A 17,443-nucleotide genomic window follows, 5' to 3' on the forward strand; every position below is an offset into this window, starting at 1 on the left:
GCACCGGTTCATTGTCATGGCTTCTTGCACCAGTTCATTGTCATGGCTTCTTGCACCAGTTCATTGTCATGGCTTCTTGCACCAATGCTTTGGATCCGGATTTTTGCCAATCAGAAATAAAATTCGCAATACAATTATGTAATTTGTTGAATTAATAAGAATACAATGCGCAGATGATTTGTATCGCCAGATGTTATTTTTCTTTATTTTGTATGTAATTTTCAAAATTATATATTATATTAATCTGCAATATCATATTTATCTCTTCCGATGGCTGCAAGATACTTCTTTCAACTTGGGGGTTCCGTTTTTCCAATATTCGATAAATTATGTGTCAATCTCTGAACCAAGCTCATCGTTTGGGAAATCTAGTATAAATTTGAATTCTGTTATTTTATTTCAAAAGAAAAAGCTTATCCTCTAATAGTTACCACGTTATGGTCTCTTTTATACTTGTTTTACCGATCTCCTACTTTGCTTATCTCACTTTGCATGCCATGCTTGTCATATCGTGATCTTTCCATTGGAGTTTTGTTCCCTCGGGTCGCATAACGTCAAATGGCTCTTTATCCATCCTGTTAACATGGCCCAACCAACCCAATAATTGCAGCTCGATATGTTTTACTATCGGTGTTGGTCGGCTGGGGAAGCTCGTGGTTTATAGACCGGGTCTTTTTCATACTTCTTTTTAATATCCACAAAACGAAACAGGTTTCCAAACACAAAATATATTTTTCTTTTGATTTATATCAATTTACATTGTATTTTTAACTAAAATATATAAATTTTGCCACTATCGACCACTTTCATCTGACTTTTATTTTCATTTTAACAATTACTTTTGCAAGTACACAATTATTCGGGTATATGAGTATTTGATAATTTATTGTGCGGTTACTTATCAATTTATTTGAACTCATGATAATATTGTGACAAAGATCGGATCTTTCACGACTTCAATTGCACTCATGAAAATTCGATGAAAAAAATCGGATCTTTCATGACTTCGATTGCACTCATGAAAATTCGATGAAAAAGATCGGACCTTTCACGACTTCAATTGCACTCATGAAAATTCGATGAAAAAGATGGGATCTTTCACGACTCCTTTCGCACTCATGCAAAAGAACCAGTGAAATCATGATTTCACATGGAATCACTTCCATTTAATTTTGCTGGGGATCTTATCGCAAATAGCTGTGGCATGCGCGGACGACTTAAACATGCTATCGAACGTTACACCCAGTATTTTGGGGTAGTTAGTGGTCGGAATCAGTGCACCATCGACCAATATGTTCAGTGAATGCCTCATTTCAGAAAAAAAAACTTTGGGATGATTGACAACATATCATAGTTTATAATTATGAAGTGATTCCCTCCAAATTTCAATCTTGTTTATTGCAAAAAAAATGGGAAAAATATTAAAAGATCGAACCAATTAGTTGACAGTTTAGTAAAAGTGAGTTAAACTTTATAAAGCCATTACATTTTGTTATTGCGCACGTTTTTATTTCGTATCGTCCCCAAGTAAAAGATTTCTGCCTTTGATATTTAATTTGTATTATTAGGGAAAAAATAATACTTTTAAAGCGTCGAGCCAGGTTATTCAATCTATGATTTAACTTTTACATTGACCGTATCAACAATATTAGACGATCTTGCATAGAATGGTGATATAAACCCGACCAATATTTTTGTGGTTCCTCGCACTGAGGGGGAAAAATGACGCAGATTCCGAAGCAAGTGAATATGCACATGAAGCCACTTCTCTACTGGACACATATATATATAATATAATGGGTGGATTCCGTATTGAGACACGAGTCGAATCAAGTTGTCAATCGTCTCTGCGACAAAATTTAAAATGTGTATTACATAAAACGATAGAAAATAATCGCCGATAACAAGTTATCAGCGATGTAGCGGAGAGTTTTTTGTTTTGATTTAAAAAATGAGAAAAAAAATATCAGAACAAGTTTTACACAAAAGTTATAGTTTTCTAAAATGATAAGCTCAGTGGAACTATTTTTTGATGTTAGAGAAGAGAGTATAGTTAACGTAGCATCTAGCAGACGACACTTAAGAGATAAATCGAATGCCATCAGTAAGTAGTGGGATTCCCTAACGCATTTTTTGGTTACCGACAACAATCGGTAAAATTAAAATGCTTGCAATTTCGAAAATTAAGGAAACTAGTCGGTAAGTTAGCAACCAAAATAAATTTGTAGCTAAGTCCTACCCATGGTACAAATACACAGGTAGCCGCATCGGCAATTGTTGGTAACATAAGGTGTCAAAATTTGACATCAATTCGAAGCAGTTGACACATTATGTTACCATCAGCTGGCATGATAATGCTACCTGTATTATTGTACCATGGTCCTACCGATAGCAACTATGTTGGCAACTTATATTCATACTTTTCATTAATTTTTTTGCGTTTTAATTTTACTGATTTTTGTCGGTAACCAAAAAATTCGTTAGAGAATACCACTACAGTATTGTTGTTGTTGTAACAGTTCGGTTGTATTCGGAAGCTCTTTCCTGAAAATTATAAAGGAAGAATGGAACGAGAAAAGAAAATGGAATATATTATTAATCAGTTGTGTGAATAGGATTTGATGTTGGCAATTGAAGGAATTGTGCTACTTCAATTGGATGTGACCACAAATCAACAGGGGTTAGATTTGTGGGGGCGGACGGACAGTTGAATAGATGTGAAGTATCGTGAGGGCTCTGATGGCAGGAGGGGCACCTGTTTATGGTACCGGGAACAATGCGTTCTCTGTAGGAATTGAGAATGCTACTGTAACCAGACCTAAGTTGTGCCAGTATGGAACGAGTTTGCCTTGGAAGAAGCCTCTCACTATCCGAAATTGCTGGAGGATGTTGATTTAGGACTTTATTGTTTTTGTACACACTTATGGCTTCGGAGACCGCCCGTTGGTGCACAATGTTCAGGGAGTCCGTGTAAGACAATCGGTTGACGTCCGATGGAATGACGTCTTGGATGTCATCACGGTAACACCTGAAGTCCTTACGGATGCGTCTAGGTGGTGGATCTTCCATCACTACGTGATGGTTGGGGTGACTCGGCTGATGGCTAGCCAGCAGGAACTGTCTAGTCAGCAACACATTATGTTGCCTGACTGACAGCATCCTGGTCTCCTCATGAAGATGATCTACCTGTGACATCTGGACGCAACCCGTAGCAATTCGGAGAGCATTATTTTGCGTCGTCTGCAGGATTCTCCATTGGGTGTCACTCAGGAAGGAAGTCCAAACCGGGGCAGCATAATTGAAGACAGACCGACCGATGGCCTTATAGGTCGTTATCAATGTCTCCTTATCTCTGCCCCAGGAGGTGCCAGCTAAAGCTTTAAGGACTTTGTTCCTGGATTTCACTTTCTGGTTGATGTAGGTGGCGTGCGAAGAGAAGTGGAGAAGATTGTCGAAAACTACCCCAAGGATCTTTGGACTATGAACAGTGGGGATACGTCTGCCTTCGACAAGCTGGTTGTTAACTTCCTTCGTCCAGGAAGTGAATAAGGACACTGAGGACTTTGTAGGGGATAGCTGAAGATTGCGCTCCCGGAAGAAATTTGTGATGGTGGCTAGGTAGTTGGAAATTCTAGCACTTACGTCGTCGATGTCAACACCAGATGAAATTATGGTGCAGTCATCAGCATACGACACCACCGAAATATCTGCTGGTGGAGGAGGGAGATTAGCAAGATAGATGTTGAATAAAATGGGGGATAGTACTCCACCTTGGGGTACTCCCATTTTAATCTTGCGGAATTTGGATTTTTGGCCTCGGAATTCAACGAAGGCTTGCCTACCATTAAGGTAATTGGCAATCCAACGCTTGGCGTCATTGGGAAGGGTGGAATTCATGACGTCAGAAATCAGCATGGAATGGTCGACCGTGTCAAACGCCTTGGACAGGTCAAGCGCTGCCACAATGGTCCGTTTGGGTGGTCGTAGCTGATTTAGGCCGTTCGCAATCTTTGTGGTTATCTCTTGCAAAGCCGTGGTTGTGCTATGAGCTTCCCTGAAACCATGTTGGTGGGAGGCAAGGTGGAAATGCTGTTTCAGGGATGGGAGCAATAGGGACTCTAAAACCTTTGCTACTGGTGAAAGCATGGAGATCGGGCGGTAGGATTCCCCATTTGTAGCGGATTTGTCTGGCTTTAGAATAGGAATTATACGAGCCACTTTCCAAACGTCTGGAATTACCAATTGGGAAATTGATAGTTCCAGGACCTTTGTCAAGTAGCTCAAACCTACTGCTCCCAACTTCTTTAACATTACCATGGATATGCCGTCTGGCCCAAGGGCTTTAGATGGTTTGGATTTGGAGATAATTCTCTCGACTTCACTGGATGTGAAGGAGATGGGCTGCAAATCACGCTTTAGTGACTTGCATCTCCGGAAAACGGCTCGCCTGGACCTGCTCTGCGAAGATGGATGCTCAATGAATTGGCGGCAGAACTGTGTTGCACACTTTTTGGCATCGGAATATGTAATGTTATTGAAGGCTATAGCAGGGAGATTTCTATTCTTGTTGGAACCAGATAGACTTTTAATTGTGGACCAAAGTTGCTTGGAATTAATTGTGCAGTGGTCGAGATGTTGAATCCACTTGGAACGCCTGTGTTCGAGAACCAGGTTCTCAATTTCCGCGTTCAATTGCCCAATTCGTTCGTCAGCTGGGTCATCGACACGTATTTGATCGCGCTGTTGTGCCAAACGGGATGCCCTGGATGGATAATTTGGTCTCATGAGAGGAATTCTGCCCGCTGGAATAAAGCGCTTTGCCGCCTTGAGGATTACTTCCCTTAGTGTTCTCTCACCCTTTCTGGCACATGAGGGCGGCGGCAAGTGACGTAAGGAGTCGTCAATGAAATTCGTGAAGCCATGCCAGTTGGCTTTGTTGTAGTTCACGAATGTGCGCTTGTCGGGCTCAACGAAATCGCTAGGTTTCTCCACTGTGACCAAGATTGGAATGTGGTCGGAATTTAGCGCGACTTTTGTTTGCCAAGATGCGAAAGGAAGGAGCGAGGGACTAACGATGGAAATGTCCGGAGAACTCGAGCATCTGGCTGTAATTCTAGTGGAGGATTCCTCATTGATGGATGCGAAGTCGGATTCGTCTATCTGGTCCGCAATAAGAATACCGCGTGGATCGTTCGGCAACTGGGAGTGCCATATCTCGTGATGAGCATTGAAATCGCCAAGAACAATTCGGTTATCCCCTTGAAGCAGATGAATTATGCTAGGGTGATAACTTGCCCCAATGCTGTTGACGGGCGGAATGTATACATTGATGATCTCGATATCAGAATCATCGGAATGAACTGAGATGCTCATGACCTCAAGGAAAGGATCGAAACGGGGGGGAACAGGAGGCGGCGTCAGAGTGTATCTGACGTCTCGCTGGATGATAAATGCGAGGCCACCTCCATGATCCCTTTCCCTATCTCGTCTGATGATGTTATAATTCCCTGAGGACGAGAGGGAACAATTACTGGTCAACTTCGTCTCCTGGAGAGCAGCAATTAGGATGTTATTGTCGTGCATGAAATTAGTGATGTCAATAACCTTATTCCTTAAACCATTGCAGTTGAACTGCATGATTTGGAATGAGGCCATCGAGTCACCACCCTGCACTAATTGCTGCTGTGGGTGCCTTTGCTGAGACTGTTGGATGGAAGGATCACTGCTTTGCTGTTGTCTGGAATGGAGATTGGCGCGGTTCACTGGATCTGGATGACTAGGCGGAATGCTAGCCGCACTACTAGCGAGGACACTAGTAGGGGTACTACTGAATGACAAACTAGTCGGAATGCTAGCTGTAGTACCACGGGAAGGAATAGCAGGAGAACTAGCAGAAATACTAGATTGGAAACTAGTATATGTACCAACAGATGGAATAGTGGTACTGGACGAACTGCTAGTAGAATAACTAGCTGGAATATGGCTACCATTAGATGGAATATTGGAGCCGGAACGAATACTAGTAGAATAACTAGTAGATGCGCCACTGGATGGAAGTGTGGCACTGGAAGAATAGCTAGTTGAATAGCTAGATGCGCTACTAGTTTGGACACTAGAGCTGGCACTGCTGGATGGAATACTAGACGGAGTGCTAGTCGCAGTACTGGATGAATACCTAGCGGAAGTGCTAGTCCTTGCTGCACGGATGTTGGAGCAGCATGCGGCTATGAACCTGGGACTCCAGTCCCTGTGAGTACGCAAGGTGGTACATCTCCTCATATGGCACCAGTTTTTGCAGCCATTGCACTTAACGGATGTTATATTTTCCCAGATTACACCTCTGCATACTGAACAGATCCATTGAACAGGCTGAACAGTTTGCTGCGAGCGGTTGGAATTGCTCTGAGGTGCAGGGGACGGCGTGCTCGATGTTGTTGGCTGCTGACAGCAGCTGGCAATGTATCGTTGTGACCAGTGGCGGTGTGTGGTGAGACCTGAGCACCTCCTCAGGTGGCACCAGTTTCTGCAGACGTTACATCTAACTGACGGGGAGTTTGCCGCAATACGCCTATTGCACACTGAACAAATCCAGATCGATGGACCGGGGTTTTGCTCAATGCCGGCTCGAATTAGAAGGATGGCGAGAAAAGTTGCCGGCATATTTTGCTCACCTGTGGAAAAAACTTCCGGTTGATACAGCTGTCGCTGGGTTGACAATCTCTGGCCGGGATGTTCCCGGGTCGTTCCGGAACGAAGATCCAATTGTCGTGGGAACGCTACAGTATTGTGATTATGTTTGGTTTCCAGCATTCATCAAAATAAGTGTCAATATTTTAAGTTTAAAGCCTATTTTCGCGCTTCCAAATGACGCTGTTATTTATATAGTATTTATTTATATAGTATAGGCATTAAAAAATGAGTTTAAAAAAAAATCCACAGATCAACAGCAATACAACCACTCCTTAAAGTGTGTGCTGCTTTAAGGTTTTTTGCAGAAGGAAGCTTTCAAAAATCCCATGGCAATGACTTTAACCTTGGGATGGCTTAACCCACATTGTCAAAGGTATGAAGCGAAGATCTGGAGTTAATGGAGGAAAAACTGTCTAACATTTGGATTGTTTCCAAATTAACAGAAGAGGAAAAGCGTGTTGTCAGATGCATTGACGAAACACCCGTACATATGTATAATGCTCCATTGACGCAAAGATATTTCTTGTGATGTTTCACCTCCTGTAGTTGTAATGTTCTTCTTATTTTGAGAATTTTTTCTTTAGTTTGGATTTAAAATGGGTCCACACTCTGTGCCATTCATCTACAACTATTTAATTCCTCCGCAACATCCTTCCACATCTCATCAAAAGTGGCTTTAGTTTCGCCAAAAAGTCTGACTCCACGAGCTACGTTTGGCTGGGCTTCCATTTTTTCGGCTTAACTCTAGTTTAGTAAAAACTCTCCGATTTTTTTTTGAAATTTTTTCCAGAGGGGACGGATTCTTTTACCCGGTTATTGGACCCGAAAGTCCGGGTACAAAACCGTTGGAAAGGTTAAAGGTTAATCTGATATACATTAAGCCGGCGCCCATAATGGGTCCATTTTTGATTTTTTGAGGGTTTTTTGGAAAAACCCGGGTCCATAAATTGCTTTTTGGGCTATATCACTTGAATACCTGGAAGTAACCCCATGACCACTTTTTAGATGGGTAAAGCCGGGTCTAACCGGGGTTTTGTACTCGGATTTTCCGGTCCAATAACCTTGTTTGTCCCCCAAGAAAATTATACATTGCCATACGTAATTTAAAAATTGCATCTGGCAACGCAACACGATTCACGTCGCAATACGGAATCGACCCATAAATATGATATGTTGTATATAAATGACAGTGAACCGGCTTCAAAACGTTTCCGGAATAATAAAGCGGATACTCAAAGTCGAAGAGAAAAAAATGGAGTATAGTAGATCCATATTACCGAATTGAAAGGGGATGGATATCGACCCCACCCAGTAAGCGCAATCCACAAAGAACAAAAAAAAAAATTCTTTGAACTATTTTTACGGAAGACATTAGACATATTGTTGTAAAATCTAAAGTATATGCTCTTCAGAAATATGATAAGTTAAAAGTGGGTATGTACGAAATTAATGCTTTTATTGACGTCAGGATTTTCTATATATTCCCACAGAAGTCGGTTTATATGATGGACCTGTTGGCTGCTTACAGGACACGAATGTGACAACGCAAACGGTGGTGCAATTTCGCAAATTTTCTGGATAAATGCATGGATATTTATGAAATATTATCCAATTTTTACTAACCTACTAACTTGTCGCTGGTATATAGCCACATAATGTTTGGAAAGATATGGATTGCCTTTCTCCAGAGGTTCATAGCAATATATAGTGACTATCATTGAAAATGATGTAATCTGAAATTAAACATGTAAACGCTGAAAGCTTGGAAACGAGTTGAGATTTTTTAACAATTCAAAAAATAATTTTGTAAGCTGAAAAGTTGTCTTTAAGATGGCATAAAAAAAATAGCTAATTTTTTTTAAATAATATTTTCCAGATTTCAATCCAAACGGCAGTCTAACAAATGTAAATGTAGTACACATGAATCCACCGCAAAATCATTCCACCGCAAATTCATCCACCCAAACCGAGAAAGGTTCCACCGCAGATGCTTTCACTCAAACCGACTTGGTATGGGTGAAAGCACCACCAACAACATCATCCCGTCGTGCACTACCACAACCTCAAATGGCATCAAAAGCCGCCCGTACATCACCACCATCATCATTTCTATCATCAACCCGTCTTACCACCACACCATCAACAACACCCCGTCATACACTACTACCGACGCCAACAACCTCCCGTACCGCCGCCCGTACACTACAACCATCACCATTTCTCACAACCCATCTTACCACCACACCATCAACAACACCCCGTCACCGTCCTACACTACTACCGACGCCAACAACCTCCCGTACCGCCGCCCGTACACCACCACCATCATCATTTCTATCATCAACCCGTCTTACCACCACACCATCAACAACACCCCGTCACCGTCCTACACTACTACCGACGCCAACAACCTCCCGTACCGCCGCCCGTACACCACCACCATCATCATTTCTATCATCAACCCGTCTTACCACCACACCATCAACAACACCCCGTCACCGTCCTACACTACTACCGACGCCAACAACCTCCCGTACCGCCGCCCGTACACCACCACCATCATCATTTCTATCATCAACCCGTCTTACCACCACACCATCAACAACACCCCGTCACCGTCCTACACTACTACCGACGCCAACAACCTCCCGTACCGCCGCCCGTACACCACCACCATCATCATTTCTATCATCAACCCGTCTTACCACCACACCATCAACAACACCCCGTCACCGTCCTACACTACTACCGACGCCAACAACCTCCCGTACAGCCGCCCGTACACCACCACCATCACCATTTCTCTCATCAACAACCCCCCGTACACGACCACCTTTTCGCTGTATAATGAGGCATATATATACGCCAAATCCCCCCCCACTAAGACACCAACACCACCCACCGCAACCACCACAGCAACGGCCCTCAATGCAGTTGGTTCTATGTACCGGGGTCGACGCAGGTACCCACCTGCCCAAGGACTGCAAACTCCCCACGCAGGGGACACACGTATGTATATCTCATATTTCATTTAATTTTTCCTCTACCTTCCACCCCTTCAACCCTATCCTATCACCATTTTTTTCCTAGCTGAACAGGCCTTCCCGGCTAGCCTGTTCAGCCTCCTCCTCCTATTAGCCGGAGACATTGAAGAAAATCCGGGTCCGGCGATTTACATGTGTCCAGTCTGTAACACCAAGATCACCCGTAAAGGAGGATCTTGCCAATGCGGAGAGTGTCGAAACTGGGTACATCTACGTTGCTCGGGGCTCAGGAAGGTTAGTAACTATACTGATGCCTTCCGATGCCCTACCTGTATGCAATCAGGTCAAATGTCAAATCCCACCGCATCCAACACCGTAACACCCAAACTAGTAACCCCCTCCTCTCATAAAACTAAACCCTCATGCAACACAACCCCAAACCCAAAGAGTCCACAAACCCTCACAAAAACCTCAAGTACAAATAACACCCCTAGTACTACAAGCATGTGCACTAACACTAACATAGACATAGCAAATACAAATACAAACAACACACCACATACGTCAACCGAAACAAACCCATGCCGCATATGCAAGAAAACTGTCACAAAGACAGCTAAACCTGTTATATGCACCATTTGCGGTCATCACATGCACCTTAGATGCTCGGGGCTAAGAAACTCCGGGAACTATACCCCAACTTTTGTTGGCCCCTGCTGTCGCAGGTCCCAACCAACAAACAACAGCCCCACCCCGCAAATAATACAAACAAACAACCCCGACCCATCCACCCCATTACAAACCAATAACCCCGATACAACAGCAAAACCCCACAAAACCAAAATACTGCAATGGAACTGTAACGGACTGACTCGCAAAATCACTGAAGTCACTGACTTCATGGACAGAAATAGGATACATATCGCAGCGGTACAAGAAACCAAAATGACCAGCAGAAACTCCCTAAACAAGTCTTCTGCCTACACTATTATAAGACAAGACCGTGAAAAAGACGCAGGGGGAGAAATCGCTTTCATTGTACACGATTCAATCACGTACAGTCCTATTCCCCTTACAAGCCCGGACCCACACTTGGAAATTCAGGGTATAAAAATTCTCACCCGCGGGAAAGAACTAAATATTATAAATATTTACATTCCTCCAGAGTCGGTATGCCGAACAGGCTTCAAACCTGACATAAGGCCCTACCTAAACGGAGGAAACACCATCATTCTCGGTGACTTAAACGCACACCACGAATCATGGTTCTCCGAACTAGGCAATGACCAAAGGGGAAACCTCATTGCCCAACAGATTGATGACACGAACTACTGTGTCATAAATGAGGACCACCCCACACGCATTACTGCAACATGCAGAAGCTCTCCCGACGTAACAATCACAAGTCCCGACTTAGCCACAACCACTTCGTGGCACGTACATATTGCACTGAACTCCGATCACCTCCCCATAACCATAAACATCTCCACAGAATCTGAGTTCTCCTCGTCCGAAGAGAGAACGTTTACCAATTTTGAAAAGGCAAACTGGAACCTTTTCAAAATTCTTACGGAAAACGAGTTCACCAATACCCCCCTACCAAACACAACACCCGCTTTCGAAAAGGTTTTTAGAACCATTATACTAAACGCATGCAAGAGGTGTATACCTTCCGGACGCATCCCTGACATCAGGCCAAATTTCCCCACAGAGGCCACAAGACTAGCCAACCAAAGAGACTCAATCAGAGCAACCGACCCTGCTGATCAGAGAATACCTGCCCTAAATAGAGAAATAGACAAACTCGTAGCAAACCACAAAAGGAACAAATGGAGAAAGCACTTGGAGGAATCAGACCTAGGCACCAAAAAACTATGGTCCACCATAAAAAACCTCTCCAATCCAAGGAGAAACAATAAAATAGCAATAAACTTCGACAACAACACGTCCAAAAGTCAAGTGAAAACAGCCTCCTCCTTTTGTCGTCAATTTGTGGAACACCCCACCGACAAGAACAACACTCGCAGGAACTTGAAACGTCATTTCAAGTCACTAAAAACTGACGCGTCACCCACCCAAATAACCGATGAAGACGTAACAAATGCCATCAAAGCTGCCAAAAGCTCAACAGCCATCGGCCCAGGCGGACTAGCCACTAAGATGCTAAAGAATATAGGACCAAAAGGTACTTCTTTTCTTGCCCACTCCTTCAATATCTGCCTAAACTCACTCGAGATACCAGATATATGGAAAATCGGCAAAATTATCCCCATCCCCAAACCGGGGAAGCCCCCACATTTAGGGACGTCATATAGACCAATCACGTTGCTATCTCCGGTGATTAAAATCCTGGAAGCAATACTCCTCCCAAGCATCTCACAGCACCTAAATCTCACAGAGCACCAGCATGGGTTTCGTGCGGGTAGGAGCACGACCACAGCTCTCTGTGAAATAACAGCAAACATAGCCGAGGCGCTAAACAGCAAAAGGCCCCATAAGAGAACCGTCCTTGTAGCCCTAGACCTGTCAAAGGCGTTTGACACCGTTTGCCATTCAACCGGCCGGACGACAATCTTACGTCGAATTCAGAGGGACAAAGTCCAAACAACGACGCAATAAACAAGGCGTCCCACAAGGAGGAGTGCTATCACCGCTTCTCTTCAATTTCTACGTGGCGAAAGCACCAACCCCACCTCCAAACATCAACCTTATTTCGTACGCAGACGACTGCAGCGTACTATCGTCCGACAGGAATATACTCACAATAGAAACCCGTCTAAACCAATATCTCCCCCTACTCTCAAACTTCTTCGAAAGTAGAAACCTAAAACTGTCAGCCCCCAAATCCTCCGCGACACTGTTCACAACCTGGACAAAAGAGGTTAACACCATACTGAACATAAATATCGCGGGCAACACAATACCCACCGTTAAATACCCCAAAATTCTAGGAGTCACCTTTGACAGTACTTTCCAGTTCGGCAAACATGCCGAATTAACGGCTAAAAAGGTAGGTGGCCGGAACAAAATCCTTAAAGCCTTAACTGGAAGTACCTGGGGCAAAGAAAAAGAGACAATTGTAACAACTTACAAAGCCATAGGTCGCCCTCTGATTGACTACGCAGCCCCAGCATGGACACCCAACATCAGCGATACTCAGTGGGATAACCTACAAATAATGCAAAATACTGCTCTCAGACTGGCAACGGGATGTCACTCCAAAACACCCGAAGACCATCTGCACCATGAGTGTCAGATGTTGAATGTCAAAAGACATTCAACACTCATTACAAAACAACACCAACTGAAATGTCTCTCCCCAAACCACCCAAACCATCTCACTTTCATAAGTCCCCCATCAGAGAGGGACAGGCCAATTAGGTGGGACTTCCGGAAGGAGATGCACACCTTTCCCTCACTAAACGCACCCAATGAGGCCGAGATTCAACGAGCCATAAACCAAGCTCACACAAATGCTGTGCAGGAAGCTATAGGTGCATACACCTACAGTGTTGTCCTAGGTGGCAGACCACCACCAGTCAGCGAAGAGGAAACTAGGTTACCAAGGGAGACCAGATGCATTTTAGCACAGCTAAGGTCTGGACTATCGAGGTACCTATGCCTCCTAAATCCCGAAATACGGGACGAATGCCCAGATTGCGGACAGTCTCCGCACATAACAAGACATCTTTTTACGTGCCCACAAAAACCGACTGCACTGACGCCTGAATCGCTCTGGACACATCCAATCCAAGCAGCGATTTTCCTCGGATTGGATGCAGATACTTAAATGTCTTTGTCTTAACCTTAATTATTTTTTCTTCTCTCTTCTTTTCTCTTTTCTTTAATTCTTAAACATACATACGTGGAAAACCTGCAGGGGCTACAACAACAACCACCACAGCAACTAAACCCTCAGCCCTTGCAAAACCACCCCCTCTCACCTCACCTGATGACACTGATGAAGACAATGTAGCATCAGAAATCTATATAAATATTGTCCAAGATATTGAAAGGATGGAAGGGCCTGAAGGGGAAAGGGCTGAAGGGATGGAAGATGCTGAAGGGATGGAAGGGGCTGAAGGGGGGATAGACAGGGCATTTCCGATGCTGCTTGACTCTATTGATGCCAACAAACAAAGATGCCAAGAACGGCAGATCGGACGTGCAACGTGCACTGTGGTAAGTTTCAACTTTTACATTATTAAATATATTATCTATATTAATAAAAGAGTAAAGTGATTGACACTGACTGACTGATTGATTCATCAACGCCCAGACCAAATGGCTGAAGCTAGAATCTTGAAATTTTGGGTGAGGGACAGTTTTGGTCCGAAGGTGTCAGATAAGGCTGGATTTTTGAAAATTCAAACTAGAACGGTACGAAAATTACTAAAAGGTTCTAAATATGGTACCCATTGTATTAGGCAAACGTGAAGAGCTAGAATTCTGAAATTTGGAACGAGAGTCACTAATAGAGTGTAGGATAGATGTACCACAGGGTTTTTAGAAATTCGAAATACGAAAAGCACCAAAATGTACTAAACTTGGTACTATTTGAAATGAGAATCAAGAAAGGGAAGTAGGGCTGATATAAGAGGTGGTTTTGAAAATGTGTACGAAAAGTACTAAATTGTACTAAATTTGGTACAAATTTGATTTGGATGAACGGATAGAGCTGGAATCCTAAACTTTGGAAATAAGATTACTGTTGGAGTGTCGATTTGAGATATGGAGGTAGTTTTGGAAAGTCGTACATATGGTACTAAATTTGGTACAATTTGGTTTGGTTGAACAGATAAAGATTGGATCCAGGAATTTCGAATTAAGATTATTGTTGGAGTCTAGGAATGATGTAGTTTTGGAAATTCATTCTTATGTATACGAAAAGTACTAAAAGGTACTAAATATGGTACCCTTTGTATTAGGCAAACCGGAAGAGCTAAAATTGTGAAACTTGGAATGAGGGTCACTGATGGAGAGTTAGAAGGATGTATCAAAGGATTTTTGAAAATTCGACCTTTGGGTGTACGAATAGTACTAAAAGTTACCAAATTTAGTACCAATTGTATATACTGAACAGATATAGCTAGAATATTGAAATTTGGTACGGGAATCAAGTTTGGGGAGAAGCGATGATAATGGCTTTGTACTACTTGGCACTTATGTACTACTTGGAACTAAATTTGGTATAATTTACATTTGGATAAACGGATAGAGCTAGAAACTTTAAGTTAAGGGGCCGATTATGGATAGCAACTTAACTGTAGTTGAGTTTTTGAAATTCGTACTTATTTGTACGAAAAGTAATAAATGGTACTAAAATTGGTACATATTGGATTTGGGTCAACGGATAATACTGAAATCCTAAAATTTGGAATTATGATTAATCTACAAAATTTACATGTGGAAGTAGGTTTCGAAATTCGTACTTATGTGTACTAAATTGTACTAAATTTGGTACAATAGTGCTGTTGGAGTACATGGTTTTAGAAATTTGTACTTATATATACGTTAAGTACTAAAGGGTACTAAATTTGGTACAAATTGGATTTGATTGAACAGATATATCTGAAATCCTTAAAACTTGAACTAAGATTACTGTTGGAAGGGAGAATATGAAGGATTTCGATAGTTTTGAAAAATCGTTCTTATGTGTACAGAAATTATTAAATGGTACTATATTTGGTATCATTTTACTGACTGATTGATTTATCAAGGCCCAGACCAAACAGCTGAAGTTAGAAGCTTGAAGTTTTGTGTGAGGTCCCTCTTGGTCCGAGGGTGTCAGATAAGGTTGGGTTTTTAGAAATTCCTACTCGAAAGGTACGCAAAGTACTAAAAGGTACCTAATATGGTATCGGGTTCGGGTAGAGCTAGAATTCTGGTGGTGGTTTGTGTACGAAAAGTACTGAATGGTACTAAATTTTTTACAAATTAGATTTGCGTTAACGGATAGAGCTGGAATCCTGAAGTTTGGAATTAGGATTACTGTTGTAGTGTATATTTGACATGTGGATGCAGTTTCAGAAATTCGTACTTATGGGTACGAAAAGTACTAAATTTGGTACAATTTGGATTTGAAGGAACGAAGTGAGCTGGAATTCTGAAATTTGGGTTCGGGAGTTTTGGAAATTCCTACTAAATGGTATTAAATTTGGAACAGTTTGAATTTGGGTGAATGGATAGAATTGGTCATTTGAAAATTCGTACTTATGTGTAGGAAATGTACTAAATGATGGTACACCCAATACAACGATAGTGTTTGGGGTTGAGATATGGAGGTGGTTATGAAAATTTGTACCATAAAGATATGAAATTAATACATTGTACAACATTTGGTATTAGGTCCTTCTGGAATTCTTAAATTGTGTAAATTAATACTCTTAGTGTACGAAAAATGCTAAATGGTAAACATTTGGAATAATTTTGGTATAAGATGAAGGGATAGAGCTAGGTCACAGGTGATACGTTGGGTTGATATGAGGAGAAAATTGGAACTATAAGCGTGGAATGGAATATATCTGGAATTCCGAAATTTGGTAAGTGATGTTGAGATAATGAGGTCGTTTAAGAACTATAAGTACAATAATTGTACGGAAAGTAATAAATGGTACTAAATTTGGTATAACTTGGATGAAATGATAAAGTTTCAATCTTGATATTAAGGTCACTACTGGTGCTTAGGTTTAAATAATTTGCAAAAATCACTAAATTTTGTATAGGGTAAAATGATAGATATGGGATTCTGAAATTTGGTTTGTCACTGTTGATGTGTTTTGTTTTAATACGAACGAATTTGAATTCCAATCGTGTTGTAGAAACGTGTCATAAGTGTACGAAAAGTACCATTAGTTAGTCATGTTAGGAAAACAATTTTGTAATTTGAAAAAATTGTTCATATTTTACTTTATAATTTTTCAATATATGAACGGGGTAAATAAAAAGTCTGTTTGCATCCCATTTTCTATTAATGTGAACTTTTCGCTAACGAAGTAGCGGGCACACGCTAGTTACATATATTTGTTTTTTCTTTTAGTGTAACAAGGAATTATCTATCTTTAGTATGAGGAGACACATGGTGACCCATTCCACTAACAAGCCGTACAAATGCAAGGAATGTGGGAAAGGTTTTGTGCGATCCCTCCAATTAGAAAACCACATGAAAACGCATACAAAACCTTATAGATGCACGATTTGTCAATCGGAATTCCTTGCGTACTACGAGTAAGTTATCAAAGTCTACTTTTATTTACTTTTACTTACTTTTTAATTTTTTTATTGTTAAATTCTCTTTTTCAGGCTTAGGGAGGGATCACGTGAAAAATGTACATCCTCAAAATTAAATTGTAAATTGTAAATTTTTGTATTTGTTTGTAAAAAGACAACAAAAATGTTCTCTTTTGTTTTTATTCTTCTTAAGATAATTGTGATGTCAGCTCTAAAGTTATGTTTTTTTAGTTTTTTATTTCAATTTTTTTCTTTTCTTTAATGAGAATGTAACTAATATTTTGTTCGTCTTAATTTGTAGACCATCTTTTCAATGGCTTAATAAAACTTTTGTCTTTCTTTGGAAACCCCAAAGTTTTATTTTGCTCTAAAGATTGTTTCTTTTCTTCTAACACCAACAAACACTACTTTTCATTTCCATTGTTGTTAATAACTATTGTCCAAGGGCAAAGGACTCTCTTGCAACGTTTCAAAAAGTTTTGTTGCTTCTGCAGACATTTTAAAGCGGAAACTAAGACTTTGATCTAAATGTGGCGAAG

Source organism: Musca autumnalis, unplaced genomic scaffold (genome assembly GCF_047663935.1).
Source record: "Musca autumnalis isolate F117 unplaced genomic scaffold, ASM4766393v1 scaffold_4, whole genome shotgun sequence".
NCBI classification, from domain to species: Eukaryota; Metazoa; Arthropoda; class Insecta; order Diptera; family Muscidae; genus Musca; species Musca autumnalis.